At 36.3% G+C, this 26,997-nt stretch overlaps 1 protein-coding gene across 5 annotated transcripts in view; it reads left to right on the plus strand.

Moving 5' to 3' along the window:
* LOC123797938 (uncharacterized) overlaps positions 1–26,079 on the plus strand; it is a 27,814-nt gene extending 1,735 nt beyond the window's left edge. For 2 of the 5 annotated variants that reach the window (XM_087864781.1, XM_087864785.1), the window contains one exon: positions 998–26,079. The gene's annotated coding sequence lies outside the window, so the exon portion shown is untranslated. The other 3 variants (XM_087864784.1, XM_087864782.1, XM_087864783.1) reach the window with 3 other exon arrangements.
* Positions 26,080–26,997: the final 918 nt, after the last annotated feature.

Consider the following 26,997-nt stretch of genomic DNA (forward strand, 5'->3'; position numbering starts at 1 on the left):
GTTTAAAAAAGATGTTCTCAAACTATGGCGAGGCTTTTTAACTTTTTAAAGAAATGTATTAATACTGGAAGTTTAATCACAAACTAATATGAAATATATTCAAGGTAATTACTCTTGAAAAAGGGAAAAAGGACATTTATATGACAGGATACACTTTTTACATTAAATACGTTAGGATGTGCATAGAAAAAAATTGGAAATATGCACAAACTCTTTACACTTATAGATTATTGTTAGAGGCTTTAATCGTCTGCATTATGTATTAATGGAAAATTATATATGTTTAATAAAGAGCATGAGCTACCATTTTTAGGCCCTCTAGTTTTATGATTCTGTTCTCTTGAAATTTTTATTTTTAAAATGAAAATATTATAGCTTTGAATATATAATAAGGAGTATGGAATATGGTATGTTTCTCAAGATTAAAAAACATTTTCTCAGACATATTATAAAATACCATTAGTATTAATATTTTTCAATGAATAAGCACATGCATGCACATCAAGACTCACATATACTGTTGATTGTATAGATTTATACAAATCAACTTCCACTTAATTCACTATAATTTTAGTATCTGTAGAAATAAACTATATATATTAAACAAAAAATGTTAGTTGTATCTTGTAGATGAAATATAATTTTAATGTAAAGAATGATGCTGATAACCTGCCACAAAAAAGGTTTTGGCTTTGAGTTATTTTTCCAGTAATAATCATATTGTCATCTGCCTACCAGTGATAAACAGCTTGAAATTCTGATAGAGATCCTCAGATTGGTACTGTTTGTGGGGGGGGGGGTTTCATTTTTATCTTGCTTTGTTTTAGTTGTTAGGAAATCTAAGACAGTATAGAATCATGACACTGACCTAATTTGTACTTTGGAGAAGAAAGGATTCTGCCCGCTTGGGTGCATTTAATATGTGTTTCCATGTAATATATGGAAGAATGTTATAATAATACTGTACTTTGTCCTTAACGCATTTTTTCAATTCCAGGCACTTTGCAAATAAATGCATTATTTATTGTATTTTAACCACCACTGCCTCCTACATAAAAGAGAGAAGAATTACTGAAATTAACTGCTTATCTGGGATTAAGGTAATGGTAAGTGAAAATGGACTTAAGAATTTTCATTTCAACTTTACAAATTGTTTTCATTCCCAAACCGTTAAATGTGTATCTGTGCTTCTTTTCATCTTATATGTCTAGTACCTAATAAGCACTATATAAGTTTATGCTAGTATTATTACTTTTGCTTTCTGATAGCACCAGAGTTACCACAAATGTTTGACTCCCTAATGGTGTGAATTGTGTCAGGACTGGTTTTTCTCAGATATATATCTTATCTTCTATTTTGTAAAATCCACCTTGTTTTCTGTCTGGAATTATATTTAAACATGGACTAATTAGGAATGAACACTAGATTCAAATGGTACAAATAAATGACTTAAATTCTAGGACTACTGAACTAACAGCCAAACAGTGTGACTGTGTGGTGTGTGTATGTATTTATATTTCTATCATTTTTTCTGTATAAATATATATTCAGTTGTCTTTCTCTAAACCCTAAGGAAGATGGAATCAGAAGCAAAGTAGAAGATAGTACTCAAAAATGTCTCAAAACAGCCCTGTGAGGGAACTTTGAGTAACAGAAGGGGATCTCCTGTTCTGTAAATGGAGTTTTTAAGAATTCCCCCACCCCTTCCAGTCTCCTGCTAGCAAGCAGGGATCTGTTCTCCCCTTAGCCCCTACATTTGCTGTTGGGGGTTCTACCATATTTAAGGGGATTCCCCCTTATGCTTACCAGGGGAACCCCTCAAGAATGGGGCATTCCCCAACCAATTTATCCCCTAATTTCACTTTAGGCTATGTAAAAGTGCTGTAGGTTACCTTGCTACTGGCCCACCGTAACTGCTGTGAGGCTGAGATCCTATATCTTGCTCAGCTGATCTTTGACAGCCAAACGTGACTATCATTTACGGCCTAGGTAGGGACACTTTGCCTCTTTAGGTTCTGGGGATAGTGGCCTATGATTCTGTCTGTGGGATTGACATGTGTTATCCACCAGAACAAAGTGCCTGAGAATGGTAACTGTGTGTTATTCACTCTTAAAATCCCCTACTCCAATCCCAGCTTGGCATATAGTAGGCAATTAGGAAATGTTTGTTGAATAATTTATCTTTCCGTGCAATGTGTTCTGGTAGGCAACTTTTTCTTCTGTTTCTTCTTTTTTCTTTACTTACTATGTAAAAGGGGTTATTTTTTTTAAAGTACTGAACTAATGTTTCTATTGAATGTATGTTAAAAAAATAATCACATATATACAATGGAATATTATTCTGTCTTTAAAAAAAAAGGGAAATCTTGCCATTTGCAACAACATGGATAAAACTGGAGGACATTATGGTAAGTGAAATAAGCCAGACACAGAAGGAAAAATACTGCATGATATTACTTTTATGAGGTAGTTAGTCAAACTCCTAGAAGCAGAAAATGGAGTAATGGTTGCCAGCAGTTGGGGGGAGAGGGAAATGAGAAGTATTAGTCAAAGGGTACAAAGTTTTAGCTGTACAAGGTGAGTAGTCTTGGACATCTACTGTATAGCATCGTGCCTGCATTTCACAATACTGTAGTGTATAAAATTTTGCTAAGAATGTAGGTCTTAAGTGTCCTTCACAAAAATATAATAATAAAGTGGGCAGTAGAAAACTTTTGAAGGTGATGGATATGTTCATGGCATAGATTGTGGTGATGGTTTCACAGATGTATACTTATCTCCATACTCATCAATTTGTATGCATTAAACGGGTACAGCAGGGTGCCTGGCTGGCTCAGAAGAGCATGCCCCTCTTGATCTCAGGGTTGTGAGTTCGAGCCCCAAGTTGGGTGTAGAGATAAAAGGTTTAAAAATATATATATGTATAGCTTTTCGTATGTCAGTTGTTCCTCAAGAAAGGGATTTAAGCCAAAAAAGCTATGATAATCATGTAGTTGAATATAAATAATATTATATTATTTACACCATTTTCTATGTAGCTTACAGTGAATTACAGTTTACACATTGCCTTGTAAGTGAAATCAAGGTTAGGTATTATTATCCTCATTTAACAGATGAAGAAACTCAAGTACAAAAGGTTTAACCAACTTGCTCAAGATTATTGGATGAGGCAGAAGTTACATTTGTAAGGTTGAAGACAACCTCTAGTCTAAGGCACCCTTTGTCACCAAAACACACATGATACACTATATCTGCATAATTACAGGCTACACGCAATTTAAAATTTTTTTCATACTTTAAACATACTCATAGGAGAAAAAAATAAGAAAAAAGATCACTCATTTTTTCTGGTAACAAAACCACTATTGTGTAAATATAGTCATCTTTTTCTATGCCTAGCTAAAATTGTTTTTTGTTTTTTATGAATTGGATATTAGCATATTTGTGCTTCTGGCTATTAATATGTTTTAATATGATTAAATATTTTTAGTGTCATTTTAATGGCTATGGGTATATCATAATTGATTTAAAATGGTCTTCCATTGTTGGACTTAATCATTGTTCACAATTTTTTTGGTCATTATAAACAATCCTTTAGTGAATATTCGTAAAACTAAAAATTTGTGTCTATTATTTCTTTCGGATAAATCCTAAAAGGGGAATTTCTTGCAAAAGGAATAAACATTTTAATAAAGCTATTAGTGTCATTTGATTGCTCTTCACGAATGCTCTCAAAAGTATAAAAAGTACCAAAAGAAAATACAATTAGGGAAGTATTTTTATAATATTGGGCCATGAAAGACCAAGTTCTAAGTAGAACACACAAATAAGAGCTTTAAAGAAAAAGGTCTGACAGAATTGAATATGTAAAATTATAAAACTTTTGTTTTTCAGAGACATAATAATTTTTTTTAGGTGTACTAGGAAAAAGAAATCCGGGATATATATGACAGACAAAGGCTTAATATCACTAATACAGAAAGGGCTCTTATAAATCAATAAGTCAAACGCATATCTAGTAGAGGAAAAAATGTGCTTTAAAGACATAGAAAACTATATAAGAAGGAGTATAAATGACTGGTAAACATGTGGGAAGATATGCAGACTTGGTCAGTAATCAGAGGAGTGTACATAAAAAACACAGGTGGATAAGTAATTTTTTAATCCATCAGAGGTATAGTAAATATTTATAAATATAATTGGGAATGTAGAATAACTTGTCTGGTAGGCTGTTTGGCTATATGTATCAAAAAAGAAAAAAATATATATGTATCTTTTTACCCAGCAATTTCCTTTCTAGAAGTTTATCCTGGACAGGTATATTAAGATGTCTGTGCAAGGATGTTCATTGTAGCACTGTTTATAAGCCTAAAAAACTAGAGCTTCCATCGATGTGGGGTTATTTACATACATTATGGCACATGCTTATAATGAATTATTGACCAACCATTAAAAAGGCTGATGTGGCAATTTTTGAGTCCAAGGCTTATCACTGAGTGAAAAAAAAAAAGCAGTATGTTAACATATATAATAGGAATGATTAATTCAAACAATTAATGTTTATTGATAGCCATGGTCCCTAGAATGTATACATAAGTTCGTATGTGAATACTAACATGGAAAGTAGTTTAAAAGGATAGTCACCAGAATGGGGATGGTAATTATCTCAGTAGTTGAATTTCAGTTTTTAAAAAAATTTCTTGACAAATTTTCTGTACTGCTGTATATTGAGAATATAATTTATATTGGGTATATAATCCAAAAAGCTGATAAAGCTATTTTCATTTTGGGAGAAAAAGTTAACTTTGATAATCGATGACATGCTTTTTCCCAGACTTCTGGGAAGGAGTACTGTTCATTCTTCTTTTTCTCCACTCACTGTGAACCCATTTTGCCTTGCCCCTAAAAAATAAACGTAGAAGATTTAAAAGACAAAAACCAGTGTGTCTTTGCTTAGAAAATCCCAATCCCTTCAAAACCTGATTTTTCAAAGTCTCAAGTTTACATGCCTAAATTCAGAGAAGCGTCTATCTCAGTAAACCATACATTCTCGCCCCACCCTCTCACCCATTCCTACAGTGAAGCCAGTTAATCTTTTCAAAATGCAAATCTGATCCTATCACCCCACCCACACTCATGCTTAAAACCCTGCTGAAGGTCCCAATTACTTTCTGTTGGTCTAGTATCAAATCACTTTCTAAGCACTGGCCTGGAGAGTCCAGCAAGGTCTGGCTGCCTTTCACACTCTAGCTCTATCTCATGTCTGATTTCCCCCTACCTCTAACCCTCTCCGCAGCCTTTTCCTTTCCTTCATGTTTGCTCTGATACCTGCCTGGCCTTCGTACAGGCTGTTCCCTGTCAGTAATGTTTTTCCCTCCTTTCTCCTAATTAATTCATATTCATCCTTAGATCACTTCCTCAGGGCAGCTTTTCCTAACCACCCACACCCACCAATATTCAAATACCCTGTTGCAGAGTCTCTTCCCATTTTTTAATTCTCCTTCACGGCACTTGTCATAATTGCACTTTTTAAACATGTGTAATTAATTATTTGATTATTGCATGCTCCCCTAATAAACCAAAACTCCATGAAGACAAGGACTACTTCTGGTTTTGCTCAATACTGTTTCCATCATCGAGAAACAGTGACTGTGACATCACAGACAATCAGTAAGGATTTGTCAAATAAATCAATATATGAATGGACAAATTTTCAAACACTAAGTATACACAACCGTGGACTTTCAACAAAAGACTAAAACATAGATCAGAATAAATTGATCAGAATAAACTAACAGAGCAGAAATACCTCAGGTGTTAAGTGTTGATAATATTTGCATGCTGTACAATGTAAAGCATTTTTATAAAGTATACAGTTGTAGAAAGACTATTTTGAAGTTTTTAAGAACTAAAGCTAGTAAATAAAAATAATCCAATTACAACTACTATAATAGGTCATTAATATACACAAGTGAAATGTTGCTTTATCTGTGAAGTTATGGTTTTATTTATTTATTTTTAAAGATTTTATGTATTTATTTGTCAGAGAGAGAGCACAAGCAGGGGAAGCAGCAGGCAGAGGGAGAAGCAGGCTCCCCGCCAAGCAAGGAGCCCAGTGCGGGACACCATCCCAGAACCCTGGGATCATGACCTGAACCGAAGACAGACACTTAACCAACTGAGCCACCCAGGTGTCCCTTTGAAGTTATGGTTTTAATCAAAAATATTTGAAAATTCAGGGGTGCTTTGACTGGCTTAGTAGAGTGTGTGACTCTCGACCTCAGGGTTGTGCATTCAAGCCCCATGTTGAGTGTGGAGCCTACTTAAAATTAAAAAAAAAAATTAAAAATTAGGTGAATAGCATTTTAAAAATATGTGAAAATTCAGAATTTAAGAATAGCTGACCATTTTGTGACTGCAGTTTCTCTGCGTTTTAATTAATCAAAAATAGGAGTTAGCTCACTGTTCTCTGAGAAAGATGAAGTAAAAAGAAAAATGCCTTCTTCGTATATGTGAGTGTACAAAAATAGATTATTTTTACAATATGAATTTTTTATATTGGCTGTAAAGAATGAGAACAACGAAGTAGGGGTATTGAAAACTCAATTACTAAAACTGTATATACATTACCATTTTATAGGAGATCCATCTCAAATATTTAGTTTACGGATACTGTTTGGTTCACAAATTCATTTTCCTGATAGATTGATTAACTAGGCTCTGATCAGTAGCCACAGATTTCATGCTAATCCTCTTTCATAAGTTTACAAATACAAACCAGTTACCTTCAGAAGGACCACGTGAGAAAACATGGAAGGGAGAAAGATGCCAGGGCCATAAAGGTACAGTGCTATGAAGAAATGTCCTAAAACAGGACTTTCTACTCAACTTTATACAATCATTACATAGGGGGCTTAAATTCCAAATAAATTGACTTCCTTCCCCAGAATTTGGAGGTAATGTCAAAGTCAGAAAATACCACACTTTGGGGGCACCTGGATGGCTCAGTCAGTGAAGCCTCTGCTTTCGGCTCAGGTCATGATCCCAGGGTCCTGGGATTGAGGCCCACGTCAGGCTCCCTGCTCAGTGGGGAGTCTGCTTCTCCCTTTCCCTCTACCAGCTCCCCCTGCTTATGCTCTCTGTCTCAAATAAATAAATAAAATCTTAAAAAAGAAAAAGAAAGAAAAAGAAAATACCACACTTTGAAACTAAAGCTAATGGAATTAGTATACTTTCAGGTCTAGTCCAGTGCTCTATACTCAGCTCTGGAGGTATACCAGGAATTTCTTTCTTTCTTTCTTTCTTTTTTTTAAAGATTTTATTTGTTTATTTGACAGAGATAGAGACAGCCAGCGAGAGAGGGAACACAAGCAGGGGAAGTGGGAGAGGAAGAAGCAGGCTCATAGTGGAGGAGCCTGATGTGGGGCTCGATCCCAGAAGGCCGGGATCACGCCCTGAGCCGAAGGCAGATGCTTAACCGCTGTGCCACCCAGGCGCCCCATACCAGGAATTTCTAAGAGATGTGTGAACTTAGATAGTTTTTAAGAGAATTAGTGGTTAGGCTGTCAACTTCCATATGCACTGTTTTTCCAAAACTCAGCTGCTAAAGAACCCGCCTTACCCCGCGCAATCATCTTTTCCCTTCACCAAAAAGAGGCATACCTTTCACCTACTCCTAAACTTACTGTGTTAACATTGCCGCAGGATGGAAAAGGGGCACCAGAGACAGAAGCAAAATGTCCCTAATTACTTGGTAGCTACACTTTTGCAAATGGTTTTTAGCTTTTCCTTTCAATAAAACTGAAGAAGAACTTAACCAAAGTGTCAGTTAATCATTAAAAATAGTTTTCAACAATAGATCACTAAGGGTTTTTTGCACATAACTTGGAAGGAGTTTAAAGAATTTTGTGACGTAACTAAAACAAAACCCCTTCTATTCCCATCATTCATAATTTTTCGTGAAGAAATAGTCTCAGCACATCTTCAAAAGAAGAAAAAAAGGAATAAAGTGTATAACAAACCCTTTCTCAGCCTAGGAAACAAATTCTGACCACATTAATTAGTTGAAGAAACTTAGCTAATAAAGAAATGTATTTTCAATAAATGTTTATATTGTGTTTAATATCAATATATTTATGTTACTTTGACCAAATGTGCACTAGTAATTATAATGGTAACTCATTTCAGGATATTTTTATAACATTTAGGGTTACAGAAATTTTTGAAATTAAATTTCAATTGATAATGGACTTCTGAGTATAAATGTCATATTATAAAACTCTGGAAGTGGAATGGAAATAAAAAGGAATAATGTAAATTTTTCAACTGTTTGTTCATATATTTTTAAGCGAATAATGGTGGGTATTAAATAATTATGGTATATAGATTCCATTAGATGGATTTTCTAAGATATTTTATTTTGTAGTGTCAATATTTATAACATGCCAGAAATGACATTCATTACAATTTGAACTTACAATGAAAATATCTCAGATGCTACCTTAAAAATGTATAAAAGGGTACATAGTATTACAAAATTATTTTGGGGAGGACACTGATCTATTTTTTGTGAGTTGATAATGAAAAAAAAAACTAGAAAAATTTTCATAAAGTTAAATTTGTTCAATTTAAAAGATTATTATTTTAAATTATATCCTTTCTAATGGTTTAGACTTAAGAGATATTTTGAAATTATGTTAATGGACAGTAGCTTTATTTTTAATGATCTTTTCTTCATTGCTCCCTAAAATGTTTTTAAAAAGTTATTTTTACTAACTCACAAAATTCAAAACCCTGAGAGAACAACTGGTCTAATAGAATGTAAACAGGAATGTTTATTTTATAAAACAGAATATTCTGGAATTACTAAGGAATGGAGATAGCCAGTTTACTACCTAGTTAGTGGACATAGCCAACAAGCACTTTAAAGACATTTTTTCAGTTTCTACTGTGTACTAAACACCAGGATTTAGTAGATAAATAAGCTTATCCCAACCCTCAAGAAACTCACTTTTCAGTGAGGGAGAGGAATATGTAAACGAATAATTGTAATGGTTAAGTGTTGATAGAGATAATATAAAATTGCTGTGGAAACATGGAGGATAGAATGACTATTGCTTGCTTTAAAAATTGAATTGCTAGGGAATATAGATAACAATAGGAATTTGGCCAAAATAAAAGGATACTTATCCTAAAAGTAAGGCCATTTTAAGGAGTTCAATGTGTTTAGACTCTAGAACTGCTCGAAGTGAGATTTGTAAAGAAAGAGCGGGGAGACAGCAATAGTTTGTTTTTTATCCTGAAAGTGATGGGAAGACTGAAAGACTTTTTAAGCAAGGAAATGAGTAAATCAGACACTTCTTAATAACATCTAATTCCTAATTATATGCTCATTCAACAATTTGATCTTTAATTTAGCCTCCTATGTAGGCTCACCCACTAGGAAGAAATTCTCTTAGTAAACATGAACAAGGTAGGTTACCCTGCCAGGTAAATGTTCTACTGAAAAATAATGAGTTGCCAATCTCTTCTGAACTGGTTTGAGATAGTGTCCCAAATCGAATATATTTTAAATACAGTGAACAAGCCCAGTTTTGGGATGCTCCAACCTGGGTTGCAGATCTGAGACAATATTATTGAGATCAATGAATTATTTCTACTTCTCGAAGGCCTGCCTAAAAGGCTAATGGGACTTCTAAAGACCTTCTCGATCCTAACCTAAAGATGACATATCCATCAGCCTCTCGGGTCTATTGAGAATTCAGTAGTCATGATGAAAATCATTTCATAAAAGATGATAATTTAAAAATCCTCAACACAACTTCCAGAAATGAAGATGAAGCTCTTCCAAGCATTCGTGACCAACCGACATAAAATTTGCCTCAACCTTCGAGATATTTACTCCTGCAACAAGAGCCATAAGGAATGGCTGTGCCATTACGCCTCTGTTCTCAAAAGGAGTGGACCAGACAGCGTGAGTGGAGAAGGAAAAATTCGTAAGTGCCTTTGGATAAACTGCTCAAAGTAGTTGCACTACTTACAAGGGCTCAGCAGAGTCTTCTGCGTGAACGAGGATAGTCGACGCGAGTGAGGTAAGTTGTTTTCCTTTTGGTGAAATGAGAATTGATTCATTCATTTTGGCTTGATAAGTTTTTTGACTGCTCTGAGATCTATTTCCCCCAGGCCAGTCACAGTCAGTGTTGTACTGTGCAAAGTTATTATGCCTCACTGGTCAGTGGAACAATTAGGCTCACTGAACAAGTACAATTCAGGTCCAGCCTACTTTTTTTTTCTGTTTAAGTAACCTGACCTAACAACCATGGGATTCTGTTGTTGACTCTTAAATATTTCAGGATTTTCAGGTTTGCTCAAGAGACATAAATAATCAATTCGTGATTCAGAGACTTCTTCCTGCTCATGTGCTCAGTGTCACATTAGTTAATACACGTACGTCTACAAAGGTATCCACAAGTGATGGGCTTATGGTTTTACTGTACAGGACTTCAGTTTTCACCTTGTGAGACTTGGGAAAGCTACCGAGTATCTCTAGACCCTGGTTTTCTCATTTCTAAAATTAAGCTAATAATAGAAAGGTAGTAACCTTCTAAGTCTGTTGTGATAATTTAAAGAAATTATATACGTAAAGCACTTAGCTTGGTGCCTGGCAAGTAAAAGCCAACAAATTAATTTACTCAATTCTTCAAACACTACATGCTGGATAGTAGAGATAAGTACTAGAGATAAAATAGGGAGCAAGAATAGACAGTTCTTTCGACAGTTACAATCTCATGGAGCAGGCTAACAGTTAAATAATCACAAGAGCAAATGTAAAGAAGAAGAAGGAGAGAAAAGAAGGAGAAAAACATGGTTTTGGAGCTTATAATAGAAAGGTAAGACTTGGCTTTTGAGGGTCATCAGAGATTTCTCTGGGAAAGTGGCATCTGAAGGATGATTAAGAGTTAACTCGGTGAAGTGGAGAAGAGAGATGGCTTTCCAGCCAGTGCAGAGGCCTGAAGAAGAATGGGTCATCACAGGTTTGAAGGATAGAAAGCAAGCACCAGTGGCTGGAGAAGTTGAGGGGGAGGGAACAGGATGTGAGAAAAGGTGGGTTTGAGATGAAGTGGATATGATCCATTGAATAGCAGTTTTAAGTTTGTCTTTTTGATAAGAGCAATGGGAAACTGCTAAAGGACTTTTGAATGTAGTAGGAAGAAGGGACAGCATGAAATACTATGATCAGATTTGGATTTTCAGATCATCTTGGGTGCAGATAACAGAAAAGATGAGGACCAAAGGAAATAGAGGCCATTATAAGAGATGATGAAAACTTGGACTAGATTAATAATGTTAAAGGTGGAGAGAACTGCACAAACTTAAGAGATATCTGGAAGGGAAACTTTATATAAGTTGGCGATGGATTGGCTATGGGGATTAAAAAAGAGCGAAGTGTGGAGATGACTCCTAAGTGTCTGACACCAGTCACTAAAACTGGTAACACCAGAAGAGCAAAGTTTGGGAGTCAAGTTATGAATTCACGTTTGGAAATTTCGAGTTTCTTTTGAGATATTTTTGAGGACATGTTAAGTAGGCTTCAGCTCATAGGATATATAAGTCTCCTTAATATATGTGTATACACACATGCACATACATGTATGTTGTCGGTGGATAGGTGGTGACTTTTTCACCTGTAAAATGGGCACACTAATCTTGCCTCACAGGAGTGGTGTAAGAAATGAGTTGGGGAGGAGGTACATAAAGTGCCTAAGTATGTATCCATGATTGTGCCAGGCCAAGAGGTAGAAGAAAAGGCACTGGGTCCAGTAGTGGCAGAGTGATATGGAAATGCCTGAGGAAATGATGTAAAGAGTGTCAGATAAGCAGCAGCTAGAATCAAGTATGATAAACCCAAGAGTCTGGTATATACCACTTTTGAAGGCTGATCACTGGATTTTGTCAGCAAGCTACCCAGATGTTTTCTAAATGAGAAATTACTGAATCTGAAGTCTGGAAAGGCTCTTACTAATACTAACTATGACATTAAAGTATTCAAGGCAAGTTTTCATGGAAATTCATGAACATTTATTGAGGGTCACTAGTCCAGTGTGGTAAGGTCAATGAAAAATTTCTGGAACTGAAGAGTAGAAGTTGAACACAGAAAGAAGGAGGAAAGTGTGTTCTCGTAGGAGTGAAGAGTACTGAGACTTTAAAAAGCACAGATCTGTAAAAGCACAGTGGGATGAAAGGAGTGAAATTATTTTGGAATGAATAACATTTGGGGAATGATAAGGGATGATATTGGATAGGTTAAGGGCCCAAATGATGGAAAGTAAGTAAATGATGGGATCTATCAGAAAATTGTAAGCAGGGAAATAATTGGTCTTGCTTTTAGGTAGAAAAGGTTCAGACCATCATATAAACTAGAGAATGGAATTGAAGACTGGAGAGACAGAGTTTCCAGTTATGATGCCATTGCAGTACAATAGGTAAAAGAGGCCTGATGTCCAGGAGGCATTTGGAAAGTAGTCTGGATTGGAGATATATATAGTGTATGTATTATACTAAACTGTACTAAAGTATGCTATATACACACTATACTATACCATAGTATATACTGTATATACTATGTACTCTAGTATACTATAGACTGTATACGTGTACTATATATATACTGTAATATTATATATATATATATATACATACACACACACAGACACACACTATAATATATATTATATACATATCCCCAAACATATATGTGTTTGGGGATTATCAGCTTATAATAGGTAATTTAAATCACTGTAAATTAAATAAATTAAGGACAAAGTGAAAAGAGAAAGAATTTAACAAGGACCCTGTGAAACAGCATCATTTAAGGAACAGGTGTAGTAAGAGGATCCTGAGGTCTCTTATCCAATAATCTTCATGCTTAAAAGTTCTTCCTTATGTCTAACTTAGATATTTGATGCTGTAATCAAAGTCTGTTTCTTCTGTCCACTCTCTAGTTGAGATAGAAAGCAACTGTTCATCATCTTGTATATAACAACCCTTCCTATGCTTGAATACTGTTATTAAGAAACCTGGTAGTCTTCTCTAACTTAGGCTAAATAATTTCTAGCTCCCATTTTCCCAACCCTTTAATCATCTCTGTGACTCTCTGTTGAATCGCTTCCACTTTCTCCACATCCCTCTTTAACTTGTGGAGTTCATTGCTGGACGTTGTACTTTTGTGATTCACTGAGGATCACAGAAGAATTTTCTTAATTTTTTATAAGGTAACTTCATGCATCCCAGTGCTATGCTTGGATTTGCTCCATGTCAAATACAGGATCTCTAGTAAACTAGTTATTTTGGCTATTTATGCCTAACTGGCTGATTTTTTGTATTTATTGTTAACATTAAATCCCTATTGATTGTGGCATTTCGAAGGGATTGTTCTCAATACGGTGGTTGAATGAAATACTTTTATCTGCCCTGGTCTCAGTTTGGGTAGGAGGCAGAAGCTTTGTACTCCCATGTCCTTGCATAGGATGACATAGATTAAACACACGTTCTTTTCCATCTCCCCTTTGTTGTTTGAATTGTAGAATCAGATTAAAGTGTGAATGTGAAGGAACCTCACTTATTCCACGTGTCTGTCCCCCATACTCCACTGTGAGCTTCTTGAAGGAGGAACGCAATTCTGGTTATCTTTACATTCTCATTTCACCTTTTTATCTCAAGGAAAATTACATTTGATGCCTGCCTTAAATCAAGTGTGGAAAAGGAAGGTCTTAAGCAGCAATGGCAGTCAAGTTCCATCTTGCTTGTCAGCTCCAATTGATTGGTAGCAATTTAATTATTTCTGAGCATTGTGATTAGAAGGATTCTGCAGCAGAGTCCTAGATCATCAAAAAATGTTGTGGCAAATTAAAATTGTCAAAAATTAGACCTGTGAATTGCCATAGCAGTTGTTTACCTTGGTTGGACACGGGACATGGGAGAGGAGGCACAGGAAGTCCATATTCGCTGTTAAAAACATCAGGAGTTATACCTTCATCCCTATACAATGCCTTGGTCCCAGACAAGTAATGGACTACTTCTGTGAGAAAGAAAATAGCACTTTGTTCAGTTTATAGATCATAGTGAAAACAACAGAAGATCTCAGAGGTCATGGCCCTACTTAAAAAAAAATTATCCACCCACTCATTTTGCCCAATTGCATAAGGTCTATCTTTAGTAGCTCTTGGAAATTGTGTCAGTGCTAATCTGCATGGTTGCCACACAGGATTCTGAAATGTCATTATAAGAGTTTTATTCATGGTGCTTTCCTTGACACTTCTCAGAAAATAGTTTTGATTTAACTTAAAAGTCAACAAAAATAATAGAGTTTTTTTTTTTAACTAATCAAAGAATTCAGCTGCTACTTTAAAACTTCCACAGGAGGGGCGCCTGGGTGGCTCAGTCATTAAGCGTCTGCCTTCGGCTCAGGACATGATCCCAGGGTCCTGGGATCGAGCCCCACATTGGGCTCCCTGCTCCGCTGGGAGCCTGCTTCTTCCTCTCCCACTCCCCCTGCTTGTGTTCCCTCTCTCACTGACTGTCTCTCTCTCTCTGTCAAATAAATAAATAAAAAATCCTAAAAAAAATAAATAAATGTTCCACAAGAAATCTTATGGTACTATTGCTAATCGTTACTGTTATAGCATATTGTCAAATTATGTATTAATAGACAAAGAACTGAATCACTAAAAATTTAGTGATATCTTTGCCAGACAGATGGAGTTTGGTGCAAAAACTGAACTAAGAGGTAGAACAAACTGAAGAATTAGTACGTTGGGGGGTATTGTTGAACCCCTGGAATGTAAGTAATCCTGAAGAACTGTCAGTATATTTTAATTTTAGGTATTTTGTTTGCTTATCTTTGTTGTCGTTCGGTGCTTCTTCACTTAACACGAGCCTCCATGGCTAGACTCTGAAGACAACCTCAAAGATACATAAATTAATGATGAATCAAGTAGATCGATCCAGTCATGGTAGGTATTGGAGCTGAAGTCCACGGTTAATAGTGGAGATAAGCCCTCTAAAAGTATAACTTCACAGTGAGTTGAGAGGGAAAAATTTTCTCTACAATCTGTTTGCATTGCTTGACCCATCGACATGATTTTAACTATCACTTGGTAATGGCACCAAGTCTACAGCTGTACCTCAAAACTTTCTTCAGAGCTGCTGATTGGCTGTTACATCAGTGTTTCAGTTACACCTCAGACTCAACGAATCTGAAATTACTGAAGTCATCACTTCCCCTGAAGCCTACTCCTTCTCCTGTATTCCCTAGTGTACTTGGTTTGGTGCTATGCTTCACAATTGCCTTTGACTCTTCCAATTTCTCTAGGTCCCACATTCAATCAGTCACCAACTCTTATGCATTTTACCTCCTAATTAGTTCTCGAATTGTTTTCCTACTCCCCGCGTCTGCTATCACTGTCCTAGTTTAGGCTCTCATCTTTTCTCATCCTGAAAATACGACATCCTCTTAACTAGTCTTCTAGTCTGTGGTCTGGCCCTGTCATTATCTTACCCTTTTGTCTCCCTATTTAAACATTTCAGTGAATCATCATTGCTTGTGAGATAAGTTCAAGCTCCTTAACATGGAATTCAATAATTCTATGAACTGGCCTCCTTCCGACGTTCTGTTTTAATCTCTTATCATCTCCCTCCACTTCTTATCTTTCACTTTGCTAACGGTGGTATTTCTATCTGGAACACCTTCCTTTCTACCCTCTTTCTCATCATTTGATTAATTACTAATTATTCTTTAATAAAACCTACCTCAGTTATCATCTCTTCCTAGAAAGTCTTTTCTACCTACCTATACACACACACACACACACACACACACACACACACACACACACACACACACACACACACACACCCTTGGTGCCTTTGTAATATCCAGGATCCTTACCTATCTTTGCCCTTACCACATTATATTAACATGCCTAGATATGGATTTGTCTGTACCACCACACTATGAATTCAGTAAAGGAACATCATGTCATATTTGCTTTTGTATCCACAACAGACTAACATAGTATCTTACACTGGCAATATTTCTATAGATGTTGATTGAAAAAATGACAGTGTATCATTATTAGTGCCTGCAGAACACAATTAGAAGCAGTAATATCATCACTTGAATTTGCAACAGATTATATTGATATGGAGAATATAAAATATAGTGACTAAGCAAGGATAATAATTCTTGTTTATACTTTTAAATCCCCTAGAAATCACTGAAACCTATAATTCAAATGAATATAGCAAATATGAATAATTATTCATCTTTAGTGCCAAATTATCATAAATGACTAAGTAATATATTTAAAGGTTGCTAACCAAATCAGAACTATTAAATAACACACTTCTAAATGAAAGTATTTAAACCAAAAAAAACCCCAAAAACAAAACACCATTTTTCTGGAGAAGTACAAGTCCCTTTTACAAGGGAAATCTGCAAAAATGTATTACTGTTTTTTTAAATTAATTAATTATTTTTCTGAGAAAGCCTAAGAAATTTTATTTGAATACACATGTATTATTGTTATTCAAAGCACAGGACAATTAGAATCATCAGTATTACAAAATTAAAAAGAATGGCTAGTTATGCCCTATTCCTTCCTTCATTGCTAGTCTTCAATAAAATATATCATTTGAGTTCTAAAGTATATATTGTTTTCCTCCCAATAATACTATTTCCATTTTGAATGAAAAAATTTAAATATAGTCATGATGTTTTTATTTTCCCTACATTATCTCCTAGGCCTCCCCCGACCCACAAAAAAGAACCAAGATTCTAAAATAAAATGAACAGGATAACAATTTTTTGTTTATGGGGGTCTTGGAATCCAGGCCTTCCCTTGCCTGGTTAACTTGCCCTGTTTATTCCCCCAGGTTAATTATTTTCCCTGCCAGCGTGTTTTATGGTTGTGTGTGTTTGTTAAATTGTCTACAGATGTACTTGTGCAGCAAGTTTATTGAAAAACCTTAAATATTGCAAGACAAGTACAATTCTAAGGTCAGTTAAGTTTCAGTTTTGAAACCTTTACTGATATTTTTGTTTTTAAAAAGAAAATCATGAAAATACTTCTTTGCTTATTTTGGAGTACCTGGTAAATTTTAACAATTAATTCTTTGAATGTTTTGGTTATTGTGCATTCTGTTTTTACTAGAAAATAAGTTCTTCATATTTTGCTCACAGAAAATTATGCAAGCATATGACCATAACTAAAATACCCATCTGCCCAATCTTCAGTTGATTAGTAGGGATGTTGGATGAATGTTAGTGCTTTCAGAGATTTCAGTGAGACGATACTAAGAAGTTGGAGGGGCCACAGTTGCTCCGTTAGAGCTCTTTATTGTCCCATTTAATTTTTACCATAGATAAATTTAAAATGACATCACTTAATGTAAAATTTAGTTTTCATGTCTAAGGGACAATCTGAGTCAAAAGTGCCTCTTTCTTGAACTCATATGAAACAAAAAAGATGCTCTCTGTCTTAAATATTTGCAATTATGCCTTCTGTGCTACTTTCTAAAGGACATGTGCCTACTTTCTGAAGCATATCTGTTTTTAACACTCTTTCTCTTTCAGTTCGATAAAGTAAAAAATCTCTAGGGATTCAAGAATTTCAGATAGGTGTATGTGTTTTTAAATTAACTTTTATAGTCAGAATAATAGTTCCATGACTGTCAAAGGTTCTTACTAGATAATGTGTTGAATGAGTAAACAAAGCAACCAATCAATGACATGGAAAGGATGACGTGCTTTAAAATTTTTTGTGTCATCTTTTAAATATGTTATCGTGGACACCTGTTGTTTTGTCTACCAACCGATTCTTCTTCTCAGATAGCCCCTCCCTTGATTCCTAACAGAGCTGCCAAGTTCCCATCCATGTGACACTGCTGGACATAGTCGTGTGCACTTGAAACAAACTGGACCAAAAAATCCCAGGCTTTTTGAACTTTTGGTCTAGAGAATAAGGTCAATCACTTTCTAATGCTTGAAATTATGAGACATAAAGTCTGGCTGGTGTTAGTGGTAGCTTAGCAGTCTGAAATGTGGGCTCTGAACTTAAGGGAGATTCCAATGGCCAACGGTGGAGCAATATGGGCATCAATATAAATAGGAAATGCAACGGATTGAAACAATCAAATATGTTAGAATCTATGAGTTCATAACACTACCAAAAAATACTAATTGGGTACTTTTGCTAGGGAATCAACTTATTATTTTGAACACTAGTTAAATAAAGGAAAAGAACTGAGGATTTGTGTTGCCTTCCTTAAATTTACTATACATTAAGATAGTTAAATAGTTAATGAAGAAAATTTTAACCTATAGAACTATTCCACCTAATAAACAGAGAAGGAATGATAGAACAGATTACACTCAACTGCAGGCCCCATAATGGATACGCCATACAGTATCCACTAGCCATCCATGGTTATTGAGCACTTGAAATGGGGCTGGTCCAAAGTGAGATGTGTTCTAAGCAGTGGTGTGTGGTAAAAGTTTAAGAACTGGCTCTCTGAGTAGGGGCGCCTGGGTGGCACAGCGGTTAAAGCGTCTGCCTTCGGCTCAGGGCGTGATCCTGGCGTTACGGGATCGAGCCCCACATCAGGCTCCTCCACTATGAGCCTGTTTCTTCCTCTCCCACTCCCCCTGCTTGTGTTCCTTCTCTCGCTGGCTGTCTCTATCTCTGTCAAATAAATAAATAAAATCTTAAAAAAAAAAAGAACTGGCTCTCTGAGATGGAAAAAAACCTGCTTTGTGCTGTTTGCTGTGGTATAAATACTACCACCATAGCCAATTTTTAGCTACTAGTGGGATGTCATGAATGTAGAGTTGGGATGAGAGGCTCACAGTCAGCTTTCATGGGCCAGTGCAAGCAGGTTCTAACACCTACCAGCTATGAGTGGGAAAAATATACAGGACTTTGAAAAGTTGCTACAAAAATAAGAATATAAAATATCTCAATCATTTTTAGTAAGTGTTGAAATGATAATATTTTGGATATATTGAGTTAAATATATTATTAAAATTACTTTCACTTTTTAAAAATAGGGGTACTAGCACATTTAAAATTACACATGTAGCTCATATTATACTCATCTTGGGCAGTGCCCTGTGGCCGGTGATCATCACTAACTGCCAACACATTGGGTAGATAGATAACCAGTTATTATGTGACTCCTGATGCAAGTATAGAACACCACCTATGAAGCAGTCTTTTCAAAGAACCATCCCTGTAGAAGATCAATCTTTTAAGATAATCACTAGGTTAATAGGAAATACAGAAGGCAGAAGAACATGTTAAATGAGATCATAGGGCTACAGTCAGCAAAGTCCAGCATGTAGGATATAATGTAGGACCCAGTTTCTTCAATAAATATGTACATTACCAGGGAGGGAAAGAGAAATGGAGGGAGAACCTATACAGTAAAAGAGACTTAAGAAACTATCAACTGATTATAATCTGTAGACCTTACTGGGGTCTTCAAACAAACATACTGTGTGAAATTTAGAGGACAACTGGAAATTTGAACACTGACTGGATAGTTGATGATATGAAGTTTTCGTTGTTAATAGTTTAGGTGTGATAATGGCATTTTCATTATGTTTTTTAAAAATCCTTTTTTTAAAGAGATAAATACTAGAATATTTACAGATCAAATGATACCATGTCTGGAACTCCTTCAAAATAATATGCAAGAGGATAAATGAATAGGGCTATATATGAAGCAAGATTAGTCATGATTATTACTGAAGCTTATCAAGGGTAATATGTTTACTGTTATATATTTAAAATTTACCATAATCAAATTTTTAGGAATTTGTAAACTAGTTAGGTATAAATATATTTTCATCTTTTATGTATTTTTGGGCATTGGATCTCCTAGATGCAGGAAAGTAGTTGAGTGCTTAGAAGTATAAGAATCCTTTGTCATTTATAAGGGATGTAATAGGTATCGTGTACTATTCCACTGTATTTTTTTTTTAGAACAGTAATATTATTCTTGGTAACTCTTACCAAAAGTTATTTCTGAATTCCTATTTTATATTAGTTGTCTATGTCTTATGCCATATGTCAATTTCTACTTCAAATATAACTATTTAGGTCTTATCTAACCTAATAAAGTGTAGTCTCTTAAAAAGAGAGAGAGAGAGACTGAAGAGATATGGCAATCAAATGTAATGTTTGGGTACCATTTGGATCCCAGTGCAAATTAATGAGCTATAGGGAAAAAAAGTTATGAAACAACCAGAAATTTTAACATTGACTGGATATTTGATGATGTTAAGAAAGTGTTGCTAATTGTTAAGTCTAATATTGATGTTGCTGTTATGTTAAAAATTGTCTTTCAGAGATATGCACTGAAATAATTATGGATGAAATGAAATTATGGGATTTGCTTCAAAATAATCCAGTGCCAATGGGGAGTAATAGGCAGGATTATATATGAAACCAAAGTGAGCATAAGTTGGTGATTGTTATAGCTGTGTGTGTGTGTATGTGTGTGTGTGTCCTAGATTGTCATAGCTAGATTAGTCCATGCTTGGGATTAATCGTACTAGTCTTTCCACTTTTGTGTATCTTTAAACTATTCCACAATAATAAGTTGATGGACTCTGGCAATAGACTGCTTAGGTTTGAATCCTGGCAGTGCCACTTACTAAGCTTATGACCCTAAACAACTTACTCGGGGTCATCATCCTCATACATCAAATGGAAATGTCACTTGTGTCTACTTCAAAGGTTATGAAAATTTAAGTAATTAATATAAAAGAAAGGAAGGAAGTAGATGTGTAAAGGCACAGAGACTTGAGATAGTGGGAACCAATGTGATTCAAGTCCCTTCATCCAATTTCCCAAGCCCATGTTACTCTCTTTAGGTCCCATAAAACACTCCAGAATCTTCCCAATCAATTTCCCTTTTTGCTCAAACAGGTTGAGATGAGTGTCTGTCTCTTGCAGCTAAAACAGTGCCAGCTAATAGGTAAACATATACTTTCACTCTAATATCCTATGAATTTGAAGTTCATTGTGTGTGGGCTGGGAGCAGCCTGTCTTTGATTGGTGACTTTTCTGGAGTTGCTACTTGGGGTCCAGGACAGTAGCCTCTCAGTTTGGGTAAGGTATTTGATGTTTAGCTAAGAGCTTCCTTTGTTACCTAGTTTGTTTGAGTGAGTGAGTGTTAATCTTAAGGTTAGCTTGACTGTTCTAAAATGTTATCTGTCTATCTAACTATCTTTCTATCTATCATCTGTTTTTAAATGTTTCCTTCATTCAACAAGTGTTTGTTGAGGGGCGCCTGGGTGGCTCAGTCATTAATTGTCTGCCTTCAGCTCAGGGCGTGATCCCAGAGTCCTAGGATCAAGCCCCACATCTGGCTCCATGCTCTGCTGGGAGCCTGCTTCTTCCTCTCCCACTCCCCCTGCTTGTGTTCCCTCTCTCACTGGCTGTCTCTCTCTCTGTCAAGTAAATAAATAAAATCTTAAAAGCCAAAAAAACAAAAAAACCCACATGTTTGTTGAGGGTTTTCTAGTGCTGGGTACTCTGGTAGATTTTGGAGGAGATAGCGGTGAAGAAGATCAGATGGTCTGTACTTCACACATCTGATACTTCAGGGAGGGTATGGTTTAGGAGTGCATGTGATGCACTAGCAGAAAATTTTCCTGAGCATGGGGATAGCTCCTGATCTCACCTAAACTGAAGTTCACAGGGGCAGGCAGAGCAGGGCCAGAATTAGGTTGAAATGAGTGGAGGCACTTACTTCAGGTGCAAAATTTGAGGGGCTGCCAAAGCACTTGGTAATCAAGACGAGTAATGGTTTACTGTCATTTGGGGGGAGGGAGTGCCCAAAGGTCATTTATGGATAGGATAAGTTCAGAGACAAATTTAAAAGCTTAAAATTCGAACTTCACTGCATGTCATGATCTATAATTTCATTTAAATTAAAAGATTCAAGGTGGCTTTGGTTCTTCCAGGAGTTGTATGCCTGAAATAATAGTACTTTGTTTTTCAAAATTCTCTAGAGCCACTTAACTTCCAGCGTATCATGATTTATTGGGGTATATGAAAAAATTGAGACCATTTTTATCTCTCTTTATTTTATCTATACATCAATTAATGTAGAGATTAGCAATATTTTATGATTTATAAATAAATATGGAACTACTTAGTAAAAATTTATTTTTACTCATAGGCATGAAAAACCAAAAAAAGTTTAGATCAAGGACCTGCAAGTAGGAGCAATCTGGCCCCCACCCCACTGTCCCCGGGAAGGACAGGGTCCCATAGCTTCAGGGTCCCCTCCAAAAAAGAAAAAATTAACAGAGATCACTGTTTTCAGCCAATGAGTTTCAAACCTTCCTTTATCACAGTGGGCTTATACAGCCCATCCCAAACCTCATTCTTCAATTGTTTACTTCTGCAAATTGAATTTTTGGTATTCACTCTGCACACAATTCTCCTTCCATCTGGGGTCTCAATGCCACTAATTAATACCATCTTCTTACTCACTTTGGAAATATGGCCAGTCATTCCAGAAACCTTCCTATCTCTCATATGCTAATGCAACCAGTCATCAAATCCTGTCTATTCTGTCTCCTAAATATTTGTTGAATCCATCCCATTCTCCCTGCCCAATGAGATATATTACCAAGTCTCACCTGTGCTGTTGTACTGACCGCATCCCCTCACCAGCCCCTGCCCCTAGCAGTCTTTCTGCATTCAAAATGATTTCCCTCCAGTTTGTTTTCTGCCAAGCAGACATAGTGATCTCTTTAAAATACAGAAATGATGTTGTCCTTTTCTGGTTTAAAACCCTTTAATGTCTACTCATCGCTCTTAGGATAAAGCCCAAAATCTTTTAAGTCCTTGCATGATCTCCCTCACTCCACCATCCCACTCTCTTTTCCATCTTCCATCCAAAGTAGTTCCTTTCCAGTTTTCAAATACTATGCTGCTTTCTGCCTTAAGTGGTAATGGTGTAATGTTGAACGTAATGGTCACTGTCTTGAATGCTCAATACCTACTTACTTGCCTGACAAACTCCTCTTTACTTTTCAGGTTCTAACTTCAGTGTCATTTGCTAAGGACCCTCCAGAGTAGCTCAGGTCCCCAACTCTCAATGTAGTCTTTCAAAGCACATATATATTAATATCTATTGCCCCATTGGCTCATAAGGTTTGAGAGAGCAGGAACAATGTCCCCAGTGCCAAACACAGCATCTGACTATTTGTTGCATTAATGAATAAACAAGTATCTTTAGTGGTGGTGAATTCCGTACCCTGCCCATTTCCCTACATGACTACTTTAGGCATAAATTTTCCTTTCTCATTTGTTTATTCATTTATTCTATAAATAATTGTTCTAGGTACCACTATCTTTCAATTAATTTGTAGTTCTTGTTTATGTTTCTCAGGATATCATTTATAACCAAGCAATTCGTAAAGGTTAAGGTTTCTACCCAAACTTGAGTGCTAGTCACTGTACTACCTACCACTTACTAAATGTGGCGATTTAAGGCAAGTTAATTAGTTACATCTATATTAGAGGGTTATCATGAGGTTTAAGTAATAGAAGGATAATAAAACAGTACAGCTCACAGCACCTAGTTGGAGCTCCATGAATGTTCTTTTCTGTCTGGCCTCAGCGGTTAAAGAAAAAGGACTCAGTCCTTTCTCCCTCCAGGGTATAATTCTGAATCCCTTTTCCCTAAGCACTAATCAGATAGGTCTCTGGGCCGAAATTCAAAGAGATCTCTCCAGTTTTAATCCCTTATTAACTTAATGAGTAATTAAGTTTTTTGTTTGGTGAGTAAAAATTGGACCTGAGTTCTGTAATTTAGGCTATTATCTGTGTGCTTAACAAAGGAGAAAATCACAATTTTCCACGGGTCTTATCCCGTCTTTCCCACAACAATCAGATAGAAGATCAATTTGGTGGTAGGATATGGAGTTAATTCTGGAGCCTGGAAGCCCATCCATTAAGCTGTTATGCTAATGCAGGCAGGAGGTGAGGAGGGCCTGTTGGCAGGTTAAGAAAGAAAGGGGAAAGACAGGAGAAATATACTGAAGAGAGGCCTTTTCTGATGATTAACCTAAAGTAGCTACTCTCTGCTTATCATTTTGCTCTAATTTTCCACGAAGCACTTATCATTATCTGATATTTTTCTTGTTTACTTCTTTATTAGTTGTCTCTTTCCACTAGAATGTAAACGCCAAGAGATAAGGAACCATGTGTGTCCTGTTGCTATTATAGAGGTAGCGCCTAGAACAAAGCATGGCATAAAATAATACTCGGTATATATTGGTGGAATGAATAAGTTGTTACTGGAAACAAGAAGCAACTAAGTATAGTCAAAAATAGTTTCAAGGTTTAAAGCTTGACCAAGATAATAAGGTACCAATGACGAAGAAAAATGTTCTTATAGAAGGAGTAGGGAGGTTTTTGTTTCACTTTGTTTTCTTGTGGGAGGAGATGAGTCTTAATAGTTGTAGATATGTTGAGTTGAAATGATGGGAAATCCTGAAAGGTGAAAATTTCTGGCAGATGGTTATTTATACTCAGGACTCATTTTAAAATTGAGATTTAAACAAAACAAAACAATGGGGACACCTGGGTGGCTAGTCGGTTAAGCGGCTGCCTTCAGCTCAGGTCATGATCCCAGGGAAGCCTGCTTCTCCCTCTCCCTCTGCCTGCCACTCCGCCTGCTTGTGCTCTCTCTCTCTCTCTCTTCCTTTCTCTCTCTCTGTCAAATAAATAAATAAAATTAATTTTTAAAAAAGGACACTTTTTAAAAAACAAATAAATAAACAAAACAAAAAACCCTCTTCAGTTCCAGGCCCTGTCCTAGGCCATAAGCACACAAAGATGAACAACTGTCTCTTCCCTTTGGGAGCCCATAATTAACAGGAGGAAATAGGTAACCAATTATGATATAAAATAAAAGTTGCAGTGATAAGATGATAGACACAGTGAAATGGGAACACAAAGGAGGGACTATATAATTCTGCTGACATTGTAAAGTCCAGGATGTCTTCCCAGGGTGAAAAGATGAGCACTAAATTCTAGGAAAATGTAACTGGGGGGAAAGCCCGAGTTAGATAGTAGTATTCATGTACAGCACACAGTGTATGCTCAGCAAATCATTGCAGGTGATCGATGGGCAGGAAGCACGAGGTCCTGGTTCATTTAAAAAGAGAAAGTCCAGGGCGCCTGGGTGGCTTAGTTGGTTAAGTGTCTGCCATCAGCTCAGATCATGATCTCAGGGTCCTGGGATCCACTCCTATGTTGGGCTCCCTGCTCTGCAGGGAGTCTACTTCTCTCTCTGCCCCTCCCCCCACTCATTCTCTCTTTTTCTCTCTCTCAAAATAAATAAAAATCTTTATAAAAAATAAAAATAAAAAAAAAGAAAATCCATATCATTGTCTATTTTTTTTCTTCTTTTGGAGTTTCCAGATGTCTTATAAAGGGAATATATTAATCACTCCCTTCCCCATTTGTAACCAACATGTTTACCAAGATAGAGTAAAAGAAATAAAGTGGAAGAAATAAAATTGGAAAAGAAAGAGATGGAAGAGGGAGGTATATAAGACTATTAATCATAGTTGCCTCAGGATGGTGGGGTTATGTGTGATTTTTGTTTCCTTCTTCATACTCTTCTGAAATGTCAAGGTTTCTACAAGGAACTATAATTGAAACTTGAAAAATATAGTTATAGATTCCATTTACTTACTCACTAATTCGTTTAACAAATAAGTACGTGTTTAGTGCTTCTATGTGCTTAGCACTTTCCTCAGTGCTAGAATTAGAAGCTTGGAGGCTGTTTAACACAAGCCATTTGTTTGAGTGGTTAGAAAGACTGAGAGAGGGGCACCTGGGTGGCTCAGTCAGTTTAGCGACCAACTCTTGGTTTCAGCTGAGGTCGTGATCCCAGGGTCTTGGGATTGAGCCCACATCGGGCTCCCTGCTCAGTGGGGAGTCTGCTTCTTCCTCTCTCTCCGCCCCTACCCCGACTGGGGGGGGGGTTCTCTCTCTCAAATAAATAAATAAATCTTAGGGAAAAAAAAAAAGACTTAGGATATACGACAACCCTAGGTAGGTAGGTAGTAATGGGACTCGAACAGGGATCACGCTCCCCTGGTTCTGGACTCTCCTTCTTTTATCATCTCAACACTACGTGCAGGAAGGACGTGATTTGACCAACCGCATAATCAAACAGCAGTATGTCCCTTAGTGGATATCCCGCCACATCCCTTTGATACACTAACCTGCCATTCTGCTTTCAAAAGTTACGTTTTGTAAATACCATTTCTCTATTCTGAAACCTTCACCAGCTGCTCCTTACCTCCCGAATTAAGTTCGGACTTTTCTACCCTGACATTCAAGGCCTTTTCCAGTCTGGTTTTTGCATACTTTTTAGATATTATCTTTGATATAATATTCTGTACATTGCTCATGTACAGAAAATAACATTTATCATGTATGGTCTTCATGTTCCATGACTATTCTCAGGTTTACTCCTATTATTAAGTAATTCTCTAAACAGAGGTGTGTGGTGTGAGGGAGAGACAGCCAGTGGCCAATCAATGAACAGGACTGTACCTTAAACTATTGATCATAAAGGCTTAACTTCTGTTTGGGTCTCTGCTTAACAGGTGTATGATTGTTGCTAAATAATTTTGGCTTCTTTGAAAAGCCTATGTACATTATAGGATTATTGTTCATTTCTTCATTTATGAATTCTAATGTAATGAGTTTTTTATTATTATTACGTATTTCCTATTCACCAAGTTCTGTGTTGGGTACTGGGCATTCATCAGAACAAGATGGGCATAGTCTCTGTGATCCTGGATCTAGAGGGAAAAGACAAAAACAGCAAGTAAACTAGAAGTAAACAAAGTCACTACAAATTGTGACAAATATGAAGAAAACAAGAGAGCAATAA

This window comes from Ursus americanus, chromosome 9 (assembly GCF_024610735.1).
Source record: "Ursus americanus isolate L20-20 chromosome 9, mUrsAme1.1.p, whole genome shotgun sequence".
Classification (NCBI taxonomy): Eukaryota; Metazoa; Chordata; class Mammalia; order Carnivora; family Ursidae; genus Ursus; species Ursus americanus.